The 18759-nt window shown below is 40.2% G+C and overlaps 1 protein-coding gene and 1 long non-coding RNA gene across 4 annotated transcripts in view; one reads left to right on the top strand and one right to left on the bottom strand.

Annotated features, from left to right (window-relative positions):
- The window catches only part of MYLK (myosin light chain kinase), a 184857-nt gene that overhangs the window by 21571 nt on the left and 144527 nt on the right, over window positions 1–18759 (top strand). Inside the window, exon 1 of one of the 2 annotated variants that reach the window (XM_081924641.1) lies at window positions 16491–16630. The exons of the other annotated variant lie outside the window; for it this stretch is intronic. The gene's annotated coding sequence lies outside the window, so the exon portion shown is untranslated. Of the gene's footprint in view, window positions 1–16490; window positions 16631–18759 lie in introns of those variants that run through there. 2 annotated transcript variants of the gene reach the window in all.
- On the bottom strand, window positions 5970–18340 carry LOC309377799. Of its 2 annotated transcripts, none has more exons than XR_014171650.1 (3): window positions 18156–18340; window positions 11113–11230; window positions 5970–6410 (listed from the first exon to the last, which is right to left on the bottom strand). It is a non-coding gene; the product is annotated as an uncharacterized lncRNA (long non-coding RNA). The 2 variants fall into 2 exon arrangements; XR_014171651.1 differs by lacking the exon at window positions 18156–18340 and adding an exon at window positions 17137–17243 and having other exon boundaries at window positions 11113–11251.

Raw genomic sequence — 18759 nt, 5'->3', positions numbered from 1 at the left:
AGTCCTGTCAGTCAGGGGAAAAGGTGGGGTATTAATATACAGCCCCCCACGGCCCGTTTCCTTCCTCTTTGCAGCCCCCAGACACATGTTTCTGTTTTCTTTTCTGGAGTAGAGACAAGTGAATGCCTGCCTAAGAAGGAAAGATCTCACCTGTCTTCTGCCAAAGTCCTGGCAGGCTTCCATTTTGAAGAATTGGTTTCAAGGTAAGATTTATGCATCGTGGTGGTGAATGTCCACGAGATCATTTTCAGGCAGAAGGAAAAGGTTTCAGTGTTGTTTGTGCTGTGCAGCTGCAGGTCTACTGCTTTTACAACCCAAGTACTGTATTCTAAAATGTGTTCTCAATTACCTTGTGCATATTTTAAAAGAATTAAATTTCCATCAAAGGGTTTTACATACTGTTTGATGTTACTGTGTCTAAAGATCCTGATCAGAATAAAGATAATTTTGACTGTGTTCATATTGTTCCATTCCAAAATATAAGCTTCCTTTTGTCTGGATTGTGGCTTTCAAAGGAGGTTGGTTGGTCTTTTTCATGTTGTGACCTCTGACATCTCCAGTGGATGTGAACTGAAGATCTAGGTCTGAAACAACATGACTGTGGTGTGGCTTGTGTGGGGTCTGCAGATGCTTTGTGTATCTTGGTGTTCTGCAAGTTTTATAGCTCTGGAGTTCAAGAGAAAATATTGCCTCAGCAAGTGGAATTGCTTCGGATCTCTAAACTTCCCTCAGAGAGGTTTCTTAGCACCATAAGCAGTACTGGCCACCCTTGGTGGGTGTGATGTACATGTCAGAAGCTTCTCTACAAGGCAGAAATACACCTGCCTTTGAATGGCTTGAGACAGGAGGCCTTCATTGAGGTTAGTTGTATAACTGACAGCCAGGGGCTTCTCACATGACAAGTTAGTGTGGAAAGGCCTCCTTGGAATGTTTGAGAACTTTTGCACTAGTGCAAGCAGCCAACACTTATGGCTCTTAAAACAGGACATTTCCACTTCCTAAAATACCCCCATTGTGGGCTTGATCTGATGTTTCTCTTAAAGTTATGATTGTTAAACACCAGGAATTATGAAGATGCACATCGTTTGCTGAGTTCTTAAAATATCTTCATACATGTTTGGCTGGGGTATTAGAAGTTTTCTCCTCAGAATATGAATGACCCCTAGGACATTAGTTAGGTGGGCTGATTCTGAACTCCCTTGCAATCTGTTTTTGTATGTGTCCTAGTAAGAAATGGAACCTGTGGATGGATTCTTACAAGCTTTGGTTTCTTTTTTTCTTTTGGAATAATCTTTGTTGAGTTTTAAAGGTAACAAGGCAGAGAAAAAATATTAGAACAAAACAGAAATCACTGGAGAAGAGAACAAAAATTAGGCATAGGTTTCAAATAAAGTGCTGCTTCCTTGATGACTCACTAGGTTTTGGGCAGAGATCTTTCCTACAGTTACCAAATGCCAAGAATTGAATCTGCTAAGTATGAGCTATGGCCCCTTCCCAACTATGTTTTTTTTGGTTCCATCAACTTCTTGACAGGAAGTAGAATCATTGTTGATATACCAATGCTTTTTTGTAAAAACCTTGTAATAATTGTACATATGAACGCTTATGACCCTTGTTATTTATTTCATATGTGAGCTTGGCTTATATGAGACCCAAATGGTGTTATTTGTGTGTGCTGCCACAAATCCCATACAAAATTTGGATTAATCTTACTATCCATTTTTTAAAAAACAACAATAACAGTACAAAAAGAATGTAGAACTCAGTGGTTTTTGCCTTGGGAAAATCCAGTTTATGCCAATTTTACCCATCCTGTTGTGATATGATGACAATCCACTATTATGTCTAAGAAATACTATAGTCATAGGGTCAAGGTAGATGATAATTAAAATTAAAGAGGATTCTGAGTGCACATTAAGGGTCAAGTAAGATTACTACCTGTCAAGGGAGTTAAAGAATATGAGTCAGCCATCTGTTAAAGAACCGGTCTATTCCAGAGTTTCCAGGCAAGTGGTACTTCATGAGGCCATTTTATTACAATACAGAAATCAACATTCAGTGAAACATACAGTTGATTTTCTCTTGTTCTTGTTACAAAATTAAGACTTATTCCCAGGTAAGTGTGTATAGGATTGGCATCTCAGTCAGAACTGGAAAAAAACTTAGGGATCACACACAGATCTCAAATTTAGTATAGTGACACTCAAACAAAAGCTAGTTTCAACCCCTAAGAATCTCACACATTTGGTGTTATCAGTGTTATTTTCTGTCCCTATTTCAGCTGTCTTTTTGTATTTACTAGACATACACACATTATGAAAGCAAGTGTCCCTTTTCTGGGCCAACCCATGGCCCATTTTTGTAATTTATCAAGATGGCCTCTAAAGTGATTTTCACATGAAGAAAGGTAATGCAAATAAAGGCTTGGACTGCAGTCCTAGTGCACTTACCAGGGAGTAAACCCACTGATTTCAGTGGAACTGAATTGACATGGATAGGATTGGGGTGTTATGCAGGAATAACAGGCCTAGTTTGTTTACCAGTCCTATTTTATTTATTTATTTAAGGAAACCAGAGTTTACATAGCATTAAAGAGACAAGTTCTATAAAAACCGTGGGTCAATGCGTCTAGTTGTTAAGCAGAAGGTAGGTGGTTCGAGGCCACCCAGGGACAGTTGTAGGGTCCCTTCCAACGCTACAATTCTATGATTCTATGTAAACCTGAAGGCTCATTTAATAATAATGCAAAAAACAAACCTACTATAAGGAAAGTACCTAATGAATATGCAAACGAAACTCAAACTCAAGTACATATACTTATTCCACTATATATACTGGTAACGAGCCTTGCTTTGCCTCAGAAAGTAGATCAGATTCATTAAAGCTTATGAGTACTGTATTCTGAAACTTCTCTGAATATCTGTCACTTCGCTGAAGACATTCCTTGTTTACTTATGAAGCAGTTAAGATATGGATTTGCCAATTCCCCCATGGAAAATTCTACCTTAAGCCACAGGAAAACTGTTTGGGTGAAAATAGTAGTTTCCATTTTGGGGCAAATTGCCATTTCAGGGGAACGAATTTTATGGAGGAAATGGCATGACTTTCTCTGTGTGTTTGTATGTAAGGATTAACTCCTCTCCCCTCCGCAGTCTAGATCAGGACTCTCTAATTGTGGGTTTGTTTGTTTTTTAAATAAGGCTTTAAGAGTTTCATGCTGTCTGTTAAAGTACACATAAAGTACAAATCAGATTTAAGGAAGGTGCATGCACGTTAATTTATCAGCAACATAGCCTACTGTAGGTGCCTATCTCAGATTATGGTGGTTACGGTCTTCCTCCTCCTGCTGCTGCTGCTGCCTTCAGTATGATTTGATGGAGGGAGTGATTTGCCAGACACCCTTTGCTGGAAAAGTAATCTACAATGTTGGCAACCAGCTGTATTTCTCAAGCAATTACAGGTGCTCCTACTGGCTTTCTTGTGGCTGGGATTATAGTACCACGCAGTCCTTAAAATATTGGAGGAGAAAAATCAGTTTTGAAGATTTTAAGCAAATAATTTTCCACTGGGTCCCATGCTGTTGGCAGGTTGCCTAGCTCTATGCTAGCTAAGGCAGGGAGAAGAAACTGCTCTATCAGCTATACCCATCTGCCACCAACAGAATAATGCTGACTTGCACTGACTTGGCCAGTCTCTTGCGCTCTTGATAATTGCTGGGTGGGAGGATAGGGAGCTAGTAAAAAACAACTCTAGGAAGATGTGAAGAGGGCAGTTGGGTAGCCACTTGTTTTCTACAAAACAAAAAACACCCAATACATAAAAAATGCAAATGTATAAAATTTGCTTATGTTAATTTACATTCATAGATGCAAATTTAGCAATGACAACTATAGAAATACATCTCACCATAATGGGAAATACTGTGAATAGGTGAGCAGTATCCTTGCTCAGTCTGCTATCCAGAGCCACCTGTGGATCGGCAACTTCAATATCCCTGCCCTATCTCAGATTGGCCAGCCCTTCAAATAGAGGACTCATTGCATGTCCACCCTCAAAGGAAGCTTGGTTAGCCAGCCCCAGAAGGAAAAGTGTATGTATGTATGTGTGCTTCCTGCTTCAAATGACACACCCATGCTTTCTGTGATTGGGCAGGGAGAAAGACTTCCCTCTGAACTATTGAAGGAGGCAGCAATTTGAGTTACAGAGTCTCCTGTCCCCATAGCAGAAAGGCAGCAGAAGTGGGAAAGCCAGGCAGAACTTCAGCATGCTACTCTTGATGAAAAGAGAGAAACTAGAGCCAGTGAGTAAAGTACTGTAACTCCAGAACTCTACTCTTCTTCTCTTACTTTTATTTTCTGTTTTATTTGCCCTTCGTTAAAGAAGCACCGCTCCATGTACAGGGAGAGTAATAAGTCACCAACACATGAATGCTGCCAATCCTAAAGCTCTTTCCAAGACTCCAGGCATATCTGATTATTTTATGACTTCACAACATCGTGGTATAAGCTTCCTGAATGCATTTTATTACGATCCTGGCAATACGTGCGCAACCTTTTCTTTTGTAATCTGACCTGTTTGTTTTCAAAATGAAGGCATTATGTGCAACTCTAGTTGCTCAGTAATTGTATGTTTGTTGACTGCCTTAACCTCTAGCATGTGGATGTACGTGTAAAAGGAACTGGTATAGTTCAAAACTCGAATATTAATATTCATTTTCCATCTCATAGGATGATGTCATTTTAGGCACACTGTAGGATACTAATAGTGCTGGAGAGGTTAGGGTTCCAAGAAGTAGAAAGATCTGTGAATGTATTGCATAGTTCCAAGAGCTTGATGTATTTTTTTCCAGTATTCAAAATCATTAGCACTTTTCTCCTTTGGAGATCATGGGATGTCAGCCATAGTACCAAATAACAGCAAGATTTAGTGGGATGTGTAGCTTTTTTTACAGGGTTCTTTTAGCTATGTTGTTGCCTTTTGAAATCAGGGCTCAAAATGTTTCTGAGACAGGCCTCTATGGTTCCCAATGGAGAAATGCAACATTTTCATTTCATTTGAGGAAACACAAATCCACCCCTCAATCAAGACTGATAGTTCCTTCTTTATTAACTTCCTGAACCCTAAATTATACCTGCAGCCAGCCAGGCAGATGCGTAGCTGCTTCTGTTACACCTGTATGAGGTCAGCTTTGTGGGCTAAGCTGTTTATGCGAAGCGGCTTCTGACACTGCTCTGGTGATTTCAGGTATGCCACCGTAACCAAGGGTTTGGTTAGTGTGGTTAAGATTGTTGCAGACACAAACAGCTTGCCAAATGAAGTTGTCTTTAATGTGGTTATGTACCAATCAGCAACCCACAGAGGCAAGCTGCCTGTTTGGACCAGGCCTTACAACCACCAGGTATTAAGGAAAATTTTACTTCCATAGGCCCTGATGTGAGTCTGGATTAAAGACTCATATCATCTCTAAAAGAAACAATACAGTACTAGAAAACATAATACCTGAAACCTGAAAAATGTTGCTTTTTCTTGATCGGATCCCTGCTACATCTACCCTTGTATTAGATGCTCTGTAGGGCAGTAACTCTTCAGGGCCATCAGACAAGGGGCTTTTCCAGCCTTGCTGTCTGATCTCATTTCAACTGGAAACTGAAACCAGGACCTTTTGGATGTAAAGCATGTGCTCTACCATCGTTCTGTGATTCCTCCCATTGCTCCATGTCCTGAGGCAGTATATGCCACTAAATATCAATTGCTGGTGAAAAACAGCATTAAGGGAGGGGGAGAGGTTACCCTAAAGAGGCATATTAATAGGAACGCAGCCTGCCTCACTAGGAGTTAGGAGTGGTAAATCTGCCTCAAATTTTAAATTTTCTACTCAGTATTTATTGACATAATGGTTTTATAAAATTGAGATATACAGTACAGCTACAGTTTGTATTTGAAGCTGTCTATTTTTATTATAGGTGAATAGCACTTTAACTTATGAAATACTTTTAAAAAGCTAGAGAACAATTTCTGTTTAGTTAACATTAAAAAAACACACACAACAGCAACACCTTTTGGAGGACTTGGCATTCCTGGCAAACATGTGGTCAAAATTACGCCCTTGTCTGTATCTCGGAAACTTGTATTTTATTTAGTGCATAGTTTCAAAATGACCTGCGTCAAGTTCAGAGGAAGATGTAACGTGAACAATATGCAAGTAGATTCTTTATGCATGTGGGATAACAGATGTGTTTCTCCTGGAGATATTTGAAGGGTTTCTTGGCTTGTCTCATTTGATCTGTTGAAATAAACGCCGTTTTGTCTGGTGAATGACATGTTCTATCTTAAGTATATCGTGCAGAGTTCTGCTGGCATCCTCTCTGGTTCCTGACCCCTTTTGAATGTGTTGCTCAATTTGTTGGGGGCTGGTGTAGTGTATCATAAGAAAAGTCAAGGAAAACAGTCCCTTTAATTGTACGCTTATACAGTACTGCAATAATGTTTAATTCAAACTTTTAACAGTAAGGATTACCTGCCTTTAGAGAACACCCCCCCTCCCCGGGTTGCAACAGGAAACCACCTTTAAGGATTATCTGCTTCATTTCTGTATCAAGAGTGACTAAGTCCTATTTGAGTATTATCCCCCTCTCCCTAACAGAGCTCTTGGGTAAAATGGCTTCGTAGTTTGAAATTGAAATGATGAGAGTTTGCAAAGCTTTTGGTCAAAACATATTCAGTGGAAGGGAAACACTTTCCAAAAAGTGTCTAATTTCCACAGATGTGGAAAGTATTATTATGGCTAGTGCCTAACGGTAGAATCTCACAACACACATACTTAGCAATCCTTGCCAAGGCTCTGATCTAAAGGCAATCTAAGGCCAATGGGGATTGTTCCCATTGGCTTTGTCGCCATTTAGCTGTAATTTTGGCAAGGCAGCCGGGTACTGTTTGGCAAAGTATTGAGGTAACTGTGGCTAATATAATCAGTACTGAGCAACACCACCTTGGCCATTATATGCTTAGAAAAGGTCTATCGAGCATGGTTACAGTGCTTGTAGAAGGCGTTATAGAAAGTGCAAACCCCAAGATGCTTAGAATTTCTCACTCTGCATGGTTTATCATGCACATCTATGCTTATTGATAGCACCTATATTTATATAAATATATCTACAGAAATGCCTTTATATAAATATGTATGTGTACCTCTTACTGGTGTTCTTACATCATATTGGTAAACAATAAGATGATTTTTTACTGCCAATTGGCCTCTCAGGGTAACTTTATAGCAATTTGTACTACATCAGTTTAAGCAGGAAACATTAGTAAAGGAAAACAGCCATGCAGTGTAGAAGTAGGAAAATTTTGCGGTAATGGACAAGAAACCAGTTTCCCACTGTGACACAGTGATACATATGGTCTCTTCAAAGCTGCTCAGAACGAGCACTTTGATAAATGAATTGTATGAACATCCCTACCATAATGATGTCAGCATGCATACCTGTCTTGGTTCTTATTCTAACCTGTTGACCTAAGTGATCAAAATTAGGAATGCATGACCTTCTTTAGCTCATTTAAACGGGTTTGTCTGGCGCTTATACTGCAAGGTATTAAGAGTCCACGGGTCTTGCTATTTTGTGTATCTTCTCTTTCTACTGTCAAGATACAAAATTTTCTTATGCAAATATCTTTCTCTCAACTATAGTGCAGTTGGTAGGTGGGCAGGCCTTTTTCACTGGGATTCATAGTAACTTTCATTGATTTTTTCGTACTTTCCCAGGAGTTGGTCACCTCCATGAAGTATGAGCAGTTAATGATTAATTAGCACAATCAATAGATTTGGTAATGGCTTTGAGTGGGGGAATAAATATTTGGCTGCGACCCTAAAGACACTTAGTAGGGAGTAAAACTCATTGACTTTGCTGGGTAAAACATGCATAGGATTGTGCTGTTCATTGATCTAAAAGTTAAAATTGTCATATGACATGACAAGGTGGTTCTCTAGTAAATATGCATCTTGATATTTATTTTAAAATATTTTTCTATTAAAAGGTAACATAATTTCAATGCAAATTATATAATATTGAAGACATATTCTGTAGTTTTACTTTCACTATATATTTCAGTATCCTATCAAGCAGGATTTTATTTGATAACTAGACAAATTAAAACTAGGCATCACAATTCAAGAAGGACGGTTGACAAATGGGAAAGAATTCAGTGGAGACCCAGAGGAATGACAAGCAGTCTTCTCCAACCTGATGCCCTCAAGGTGTTTTGAACTACAGCTCTCATCATCCCTGACCATTGGCCATGTTGGCAGGGGCTGATGGGAGCTGGAGTCCAACAACATCTGGAGTGAAGAAGACATGTCTAGAGGGCAAGCAGGGAGGAGTTGCAGGAAGCGTGGAGCTTTTCCTACGACCAAAAAGATTGAATGGAGATGTTGACAGTTATCTAACATGAAAAAGGGTGTTAGGAAGAAGAGGGGAAAGCTTTTGTTTACTCTTTCTGCTATGGAAAAGACAACAAGCAAATTGGCTTAAGCTGCGGGAAGAAAGGCTCACAGTGGATATTAAATATTTACTTGTCATAAGAGCAGTTTAGCTGTGTGAAAAACAGCCTGAGATAGTGGTAGAATCTTTCACCTTCGAACCTTCAAGGAAGAGCAGGAAGCGACTTACTGTGTCCCCAGACTCTGCTCACTGTGTCTGTATGTTCAGAGTCCAGTTTATTTATTTAGCAAGATTTATATACCACTTGACTGTTAAAAAAACCCTCTAAGTATTTTACAAAAAGAATGTAACATTTAAATTAGCAATAAAAACAATTAAAAACAAGAATTAAAAACATCAAAAGAAAATTAAAATCAGCAATAAGTCAAAAAGGGGTTAAAGCACATGTGAACTTTTTTTGCTGCTGCATTACACTGTTTAGGCATGTGGTCTACAAAGAACCCTAGAGCCTTTTCACATGTACTGCTGGCAAGCCAGATGCCCCCATCTTATATTTATGCAGCTGTTTCTTTCTGCCTAAGTGTAGAACCTTACATTTATCCCAGCTGAAATTCATTTTGTTAGTTTTGGCCCAGTTCTCCAATCTGTTAAGGTCATCTTGAATCCCACCTCTGGCATTAGCTTATGGCATTATTGGCCAGTAGGGCAATAGGGCACTGCAAACTTTCCCTTCGACTGTTAGTATTCCCTGTGTGTGTGTCCAATTATCTCTGCCTCCTTGCTACTTACCCTGCCTTGCAACTAATTTTGGAATATATATGAAAGTCAAAATTACTGCTGTTGCTAAATAAATAAGCAAAAATGAAAATGAAATTTCATTTCAAAAATGAAATCTTCTAACAATGCATAACAATGAGCACAACTTTGCTCTGATTGTGGAAACTGGGTTTCTGGGATATAGAATTTTGATTTGGGAGTGAAATGTAGTGAAAATCCAGTTGAATAAAGTGAAACAATCCCATTTAAATTGGTTTCACAATCCAAAAACTCAGAATTGCACTTGTAACCCATCTTTCTGTAGTGGAGTGCAGAAAACCACAGTCACGATTATTTTGTAAAATGTTAAATTTCATCAGTATCAGGGACTTAACTCTGTTCAGCAGCTGTCTAGAAAAGCTTCAGATTGCAAAACCCAAGCATTCCAAATCTATTCCTTGCACTCTTTTATCATCCTTATGTATCTGTATCCCCCACTTTATCAGAACAAAGCTCATCTTATGTGTTGTCTGTCACGTCCAGAATCCAAAATTCAAAAGAACAGAAGAGGCCCTGTTAATGTTGCTTCTGAGCAATCTGCCCTGCTACATCTAACCTATGGCTTTACTGGAAACATCTGGACATCGCTTTTGTTGTTTAAAGCCTTTGAGAAGCCCTGCCTTACTTGAATGGTGACCCTTTGGTGAAAAGAATGCATTGGGCCCACAGAATGAAGGAAGGATATAAAACAGATTCAAAACTCTTTGGGGGCCAACCTTGCTAGTTACTTACAACTTGTGAAGTTAAACCTTATTGTACTAACATATATGGAGTTCTTAATTAGACAGATGCATTCTTTGCAAATCAGATAACAAATTAATCGAAGTAGAGATGAATTAGGGTGGGTTGATATGGGAGCTTTCAATCTCTGCACATAGCCAGAAATTGTGTGCTGCTGCTGGTGAATTTGGGTTGAGAAGTCCCTTAAACCCAGCAGGATGGGATGGGGAGCCCAGTGATAAAAGGATGTAGTATGTGCATCTAGGGGCAGAACCTATGGAAAACACTCTGTTAATCCAAGGCAGGTTATTGGGACTACCTGGGCCACCTCCCTCACTGGCTTGCTCCATGCCCTCTTTGCTTGCCTGGAGGAGATGTATTTCCCTGGCCCACCCCAGCTACGGAAGGCACATGTCTGATAGTTAAGTCTTTACGGACAAAAGAAGCACTTGCAGCAACTCTGGCAGTGCTTGGGATGCACACCTGCACACATGCCGCTAAGCAACAGTCCACCACAGATCTGCGCCCTGTGGAGCAATTGTAGTAACAGTGAGACCCCACACCACCTGCCAGCTTATATACCCTCCCCTGATGGTTGTGTGCCTACAACCTGAGACTTCTCCTGCACGGAAGTCGTCACTACTCTTCCTGCTTCAAGCCCTTCCTGGTTTTAGGGTTAGGGTGAGGAGATTGTCTTATAGAAGGCAAGCTAGCTCACTGTGGGACAGCTGCTAGGGTAATTCTGGCTATACACAAGTTACACCTATCAGCACAATTCTTGGAACCAAGCCCTCATGTTATGATGCGAGTTGCCTGTACTGTATACATGTTTATGTGAAGAAACTTGTCCTTGTGAATTGTCTGTCAAACTTGGCAGCATCGTAAGTACAACTATTCTAGTGGAGAATGACACTTGGTAGGTGGGTAGCCAGTATGCTTTCTAATATGGAAACTGGTTAGGATGACTTATTTGAAAGGAGGTGAGGCAACAGTTCTATACAGAGATGGTGGGAGCCTTGCCTTGATCAAGAAAGGTGGTGATGACCTTGAGCAATTGGTCTTAGATACTATTTCAGTGCTGTGACCCAGTCTCCTGACCTGGTTACCTGCATATAGCTATCAGATGAGCATGACATACCTTAGGCTTAGTTCCAGTGAGATCAGATATAGGTAGAAATGCACTTCCAGCCTTCCAGATGTTGCTCCAGAATGTGTCCATGGGCATCTCAAATTGGTTCCATGTGATCTCTTAAGTCCTATAGAGCAAACAGAAACATCTTTATGCACAAAGGAACAAATATACTTACCTAAAGGCAATCAACATTTGAAGATGCCTTCATTTTTACTTGGGTACCCTAGTGGGATGCTAGAGCTCAGCTTGCCCATGGTTTCCATATCTTTGAAATGCAGGTTGCAATGCCTTCTCCCTGCATGCTTTCAACTGGCATTGAGAGGTTTAATCCATCATTGTGTGTAAAGGGCTTTAAGGCCCTGGGTTGGGTAGAAAGTGCTATTTAAGAGCTTAGTGGTGCTATTATTAAACCAGTTTATGGAGCTTACAGTCATTGACTACAAGGCTGAAAACAAGTCTATACTCAGTGGCAAATTTCAGTTTGTTCAAGAAAGACTGGTCCTCCTGCTGTGCTGTTATCTGCCTGGCATTGACTTGTTTTGAATATATGTACCTTACAAGAACTGTTGGAAATGAAATTAGCTCTTTAAACATAGGGAACTTCAAGTTTCTTCAGGAACCTTCCCCTTTTCTTAAATATAGCTGAGATCACACAATATCCTGACAAAGAATCTTTTTCCAAGATGAACTGGGTAATGGCACATGGAGGTAAGTGCAAGTAGACATATTGGGTGAATTACAGAATTGCTGTAAGACTCCAAGCAAAAGATTTGAGGGTTAGTTCTCTAAAATCAGATATTCAGACAACATGACATTTATGGTAAAATCATTGTTGATTTCATAAGGTGTTGGATTACGGTATATTTTCTAGGTGGGTGCCGTTATAATAAGGAGATTTAGCAAAACTTAGGTTGTTCCTGCTTTGTGAGTTTTCTCTACAATAATGAAAAATGGCAGTGAGATGCTTGCAGTTGCAGACATTACATGTCTGTACACAACAACTGGGATTAACATAGTGCAGTTGGAATTTAAATGTTCTCAGTTTGCATTCCCCCCCTACCCAGCTGTCAGGACAGAACTATATGGGAAGGCAACAAATCTGAGTGTTTATACATTAATATATCCCAATCCTTGGAGGGAGAAGAAGCAGGAGATGCATTTTTTAAAGCAACATGGGTGAGGAGAGTAGACTCCTCCCTGAAATGTTTCATGCACAGCTTTAGTACAGGAAGTCTTTTTGGCTGGGAGAAAAGAGAGAGTGCCTGTGGAGAGGTAAAGAGTCTGTGGGTTAGTTTTATCCTTTTCACTCCTATCCTTTATCGCACCTGCATGTGTACTCACTGTGAAACCAGCTGGCCTATCCACTGGAGAATTTGGTTTGTCACATACTTTGGGACTCCTGCAGCCCTGCAAATGTCCAGTCTGTCTAGGGAAGGCAGCTGATGAAGAGACAGGATCCCTGCACCTTTAATAGTGGTTGTGCAAGCTACATCTGCTGAAATTGCAGTATATTAGTTAAGGGTGCAGTTTACAACACTTAGCATTATTTTTGAGCCAAAGAGCCTTAAGTAGGCATCCAAAGCATATCTGCACAAGAGACTAAAGCTAGTTTCATAGTCATTCCCTTGTCCTAGGAAACTTCGCATTTCACTCAACTAACAATTTCCAGTAGACTTTGGGAGAGAGACTGATGGTTAAAGAGATATAAAACTGGTGTTTGATGGTTTTATATGCCTGTACAAGTCAGGTCAACTGTGATGCTTGTTTTTAGTTCATTTCTACCATTCTAGCAATAGCTCCCAAACTGCTGTCATGACAGGTACTATTTCTTTAAGATATTGCCTATTTTACTACCAGGTTTTCAGCTACTATGCTGAGGAACCTATGGGCCATTTCTCTGCACATTTACTTGGAATAGGTTCTCCAGGGCTTACTTCAAAATAAGTGTGAGTGGAATTGCCACTTAGAAAACATGTACCTGATGGAGGAGAAATTCAGTTTGTTTCCACACAGCCATCTTTTGAAATTCACACTTCTTTGACTTTTGCAATGCAGTTCTCCGTCGAAGCAATATGCACAGAAATGTTTATAATCGCCGTAAAGTGGCATATATTAGTGGAAATAATATACAAAATTGCATTGAATTAGGGGAAATTGTTTTGCTAAAATGTGATATCAGGGTAAATTGCATAGAAAAATGTGTATTAGGGGAAACTCACACTAAAATGCTGATAAATTTTCGTGAGGATTTTTTTTTTTAATGCAAAGACTGGAAAATGAGATAACCTGAAATTGAGATTCTCCCACTCTCGCTTTATAGTTACGGTAATCACACTGATCTCTGTGGCCTTACTTTTGAGCAATCATGCACCTTGCTTAGTCCAGAAGCACCCTAAACCACAGTTTCTGGTCTGTAAAAATTATAATGACAGTAATCTCCCATAATGATAGCAAGATAGCTGCTGTAACCAACAAGCAGAAATTAATGCACTGAAGGAATGTTGCCTATTTCCCATCCTATCTCAAATGACATCTAACTTTGTGGTGAGACATAGGGAACCAATGCAAAGTTTCCCATGTTCCTACATGAAACTCAGGTGTTTTCTTGGGAAAGAGCATGAAGGGAGGCAGTCTGGAACTGTTAAATGGTATTGGGAGAAGGAGGACTGAAGCTACACAGAACCACCACCAGAAGTGTGTATTCAATAGGCCTTTCCATAGTTAAGAATAAATTCTATGTACAGTATTATAAGATGGGACATCCGGCCTAATCACTAAGACTTAAATTGCCCTGTAACATCTACAGATTGTTACCTCCTTCTGTCATGGTGTAGAATCATAACATATGTTTCTGATGCAGCTGGAGTATTTGCCACCACAAATGCCTACGACTCCCTCCTCACTTCCCTCTGGATTCTCATGTTCTGCTTACCATATGGATCTCCCACTTGTTTCAATTTCCATTCTGCTTTTATAAAATAGCTCTTGAATACAGTATAGAACATTGTCTTAAAAATGTGCAGTGTGCTTCACATTTTATCTGCTCTTTTAAAAATTATTTTAAAGCTAGCAGCTGTACTTTTTTCCTCCTCTTTGGTCAATACTTGATTTGCTACTTCCTAATCTGCTGTTTCAGATTAGGCATGCAAGGATGTCCTGGTTTAAAATTCATTTACAGTACTATTCAGCTGGGTAGTATTCAGCTAAAGGCTCACCCTCACTTACTTTTTGCCCTGTGCTTCCCAGGCACAGGGCCAGCCACACTTTCCCAGTCCTTGTCCAAGAGCTTTTTCTTTTTGCCCTGCCACTTTCCCCAGGAAACCCAATCTGCACCACTGAATTGAAGCAAACAGCCATTCAGGTTTTCTTTGACTTGCTGTTTGCTTTCATGGGGGAAGTGGCAGGGAAAAGAAAAGCGCTTGGACACGGACATGGAAAGCCCAGACCTGTGCCTAGAAACATGGAGCAAAGTGTGGATGAGTCCTAAGTGTTATTTGGAATAGACCCATTGAAATGAATGAACATGACTAAGTAGGCCCATTAATTTCAGTGGACCTACTTTGCCCTATATGTAGAACTCAGTGGTTTAATCAACATTAATACATCCATGTAATTTGCACTTAAAAATCCAGCAATATCTTAACCACTTCAGGCTTGGCAGAGAGATATTAATAGTGGAGTTCTTATGCATGTCATTGTCTACTCAGAAGTAAGTCCTTGAGTTCAATGAAACTTACTCCCAGGGAATACAATTACAACATAAGATTGAGCAAGAAAATAGGTTCGTTAGGAAGCCATGGGCAGTGTAGCCATACTAGCCACGGTTTCCAATTAGAAACACAAAGAATGAGTTCTGTTGCTCTTCAGCCCCATTGGGTATAACAACCTTTGTTTACCTACATTTATTTTCTTTTTTTAAAAAAAGTCTGTGCATGTGCAGCCATGTTAAAAAATGGTATCTAAAATTGAAAATTGGAGATGAAAAGAGTGGTGGCGCCTGATAGACTTGGCACCAGGCTACTTTTAAAATCAGCTGTGTCTCTGCCAAAGCACGGAATTGACAGGTATGTATAGCTGCATTCCTAGACTACAATTCTGCTCTCTGAAGAGTGATGGGGTCTGCGCACGAGACCACTAGATTCTTAGAAAGATTATAATACAGTGCATACATCTGTATGTATAATGGTCGATTCCTAACAAGGGCCCTGAAATTGCACCAAAGACTACTTACTTGCTGCATTCTGAGTTTTTACAAACATGGGTAAAAACATGCTTCCTACAACTTTTATTATTACTTGTCAGCTATATACTTACTTTATTTTTTTGAAAACGAATAAATATATATTTCCACAAGCCTGTCATCCTAACACTTACTGGCAGAATGTGTTATGGTGTTGCACCTTCCTTACAGATATGTTACTCAAAAGCAAGTTGCAAATTCTTCTGCTATAACTCCATAAAAACCTCTGAAGTGGTTAATAGTGTTGCAACTTGGAGATTCTTCCTATCTAAATCTGGCATGTTGAAGAGCTGAGGAAAAATAACTGAGTGATTGTTGTGTCTCTTGATTCAGCGGCAGTTTTATAGATAAAAGACAAATCTCCAGGTTTTAGCTTGGCAACTCTAGTAGTAAATGTTCTTAATGACATTTTATATTGCAGTCCAGAGGGAGGGAAAGAAGGTGGCTTTCTTGAGGTTGCACTGTAATAAACCACACAAGTTTTGCGAGGGGAGTCTTTCCTTGTTACTAATCCTAGTAGAGCTGTACAAAATAGAGCTTAGGCAGACAATGCACCAGGTGGCAGTCATTTGACCTTACCTAAAGTAGTGCAACACTTAATTGTTTGGCTGATTAGCATAAAGAAGTGTGCTAAGAAGGGATTGCGGCAGAGAGAAGATGGGCGTTTGGTATGCCTCAAAAGAGAGTCTGGAATCATTTACAATGTGTAGTATCGGGGTACTTTTTATGAGGCAAATGTTTAAAAGCACACCTTTTAAGAATGATATATTTACTGGCAATCCTAATTGGGGAACGGATGCTGCTTTAAGAGTCAGAGGGTGGAGTGTCAGATTAGTAGAGTTGGCACACACATGAGGCAGGATGAAGTGCCCACCTCAGATGAAGTGCAAAGGCATCGCTCCACCACCAAGGGGGAGATGTGCAGTGTTGCTGTTCATCTCCCCTACCCATGGGCAGAGAAGCCTAGTGGGCAGCAATGCTCTGAGGGGCACCCTGACTCCCATCAAGCTCAGCAAGAACTGGGGTGTGACTGTCAGAAGTGGGGGGATGCAGTGGGGGAGCAGAAGGCAGCATTTCCTGTTTTGCCTTTGGTAGCTAAATGGGATGGGCCACCCCTCTAGATATCTTCTAATCTCAGAGCACTTGATTCCTTTGTGCTCTGTAGCTGAGCAGATTACGCTGGCTCTCTCCATAAACCAAGGCAAGCTAAGGCTCCTCCTGTACCCTTACAGTTGTGTGGAAGTGGGAAATTTTTGAAAGCTGCATGCAGCTTGTCATACAGAGGTGAGTGAAGCTAAATCAGCTGAAATGCTTTTGTCTTTCCCATTGTTAAAGGTAGGAGGTATTCTTGTCCCTTTTGCAACTAGTCATCCTACCTTGTGGGTGTAAAGTAACCAGGATAATAAAATTTCTAGCAACATTTTTGCTGAGTTTTCTAATATATGTTTGGGCCAAGCAGGGACTTACTGAATTTTGTTATCAACATTTAAAAATGTGAAATACAGTAGTTACATATATACAAGCAACAACAGGTGTGTTTTTCTTTCCCATTATTAAGGAACAATACAAAACAGCAGCAAAAATCCACATTGCAATGCTGTGGAATGAAGTATAATAATGATAGTAATTATAATAATTATAATAATAGTAAATAATAAATTTAAGCTGTAAACACTGGCCGCATCTAAGTTCCGTCTTTCCCTTCTTTTTCTGACTGGGGCAAAGGAAACCTAATGTAATCAAACAGCTATGTAGGAAGCCGACGGTACATATTTACCTCCTGCCACAACTAGAGCAGCTAGTTATGACTTAATCTTTTCGTTTCCTGCCTTTATTTCTGCATGTAGAGAGGCAGAAAGCAAGGGGAGGGTGTGAAGGCAGTGGGGCTGGGCTGCAGTTTCCTGACAGAAAATGCTTGAAATGTGCTCAGCTTGTCTCAGTATTAGGAAGATTATGGCGCATAGTGTGAGAATTTGTAAGGATCTGTGTTCTTTTTAGAAAGGATTATGTTGTGCATCTGTATTTTTTATCTTTTTGTGTGGATGTTACGCCATATTCAGCATTGTAATTATAGTTAATGTAGTTTTTGCTTGAAGACAGGGTTATCTAAAGAGCTGCTGTGAGGGAATAATCTGCTATTTAAAGAATGTCTAGTTCAGGGGTTGTCAGTCTGTTTGGAACAGTGGGCGTATTATGAATATTGTGAAGGTGGGAGCGCTTGTCCCAAAATAGCTGCTTTGGGGTGGGAGTTGTGGCCACAACAAACAAACAACACCCGCAACAACTGTGTGCTTGTGATGGTTTCTCATCCTCTCATCCTTAACCAAATTAAGACAGGCAGGAGAAACGGCCAACCAGGGAAGAATGTGGATGGCAAATAGAAAATTGGAAGTTTTGCTGGCAGATAGGGCCTGGCTACGGAAGTAGCTAGGTATGCTTAGAGATTTGGTAGGCAGGATAAACCTGTTTAATTTCCTGAGGAAAAGGTCCCCAAAAGGGGATAGAGGTGCTTTTACAGGAAGAGTAAAAGTGGAAAGCTCCTTTCTAGGAGGAGATAATTTTGATAGAAACACTTCTGTTGTGGATAATTAAAAGTAAAGTTATTCTTTCTACCTGAAACAGCATTTTTAAATAAGTACTGTGCTTTTAATTGTGACACTTCCATGCTTTTTATCCCTCTTTGAGTGCTACTTAATAAAAGTACAGTTTTCATTTCCATCATGCCCCACCTTTAATTTACACCTAGGTGAGGGAATAAGTCGTCACAGGGAGCTTCACTATCAAGAGTCCTTGTGGGTTTATATTTTACCTTAACACATGTAGAGAATCCCTGAATTCTTTGTTGTTTTAGGCAGGGAATGGCCAAGATTAAATCAACCCACGCCCTGCTCCCATCTTCACTGAGTGTGTCACTATGCTTACTAAAGGAGGTCAGCTACATTTTTCTTTCTGGTCCTGATTGTGGATATCATACAGTGTTGATTTTACACATCTACACCCATTTATGTTGTTGCTTCTAATGGCAATAGGGAACATTTCTCAATACCAGGAAAAATATACAATATACAAATATATTACTGATATTTCATCCATTGAAGGTCCTAGGGTGCAGGTAGGTTGCAGGTAGGCTTATGGATAGGGACGCGGGTGGCACTGTGGGTTAAACCACAGAGACTAGGACTTGCCGATTGGAAGGTCGACGGTTTGAATCCCCGCAGCGGGGTGAACTTCCATTGCTCAGTCCCTGCTCCTGCCAACCTAGCAGTTCGAAAGCATGAAGTGCAAGTAGATAAATAGGTACCGCTCCCGCGGGAAGGTAAACAGTGTTTCCGTGCGCTGCTCTGGTTCGCCAGAAGCAGCTTAGTCATGCTGGCCACATGACCCGGAAGCTGTACGCCGGCTCCCTTGGCCAA

This window comes from Podarcis melisellensis (assembly GCF_964234715.1).
Source record: "Podarcis melisellensis genome assembly, chromosome: 1".
Lineage (NCBI taxonomy): Eukaryota > Metazoa > Chordata > Lepidosauria > Squamata > Lacertidae > Podarcis > Podarcis melisellensis.
This window is presented reverse-complemented; position numbering and strand designations above follow the sequence as displayed.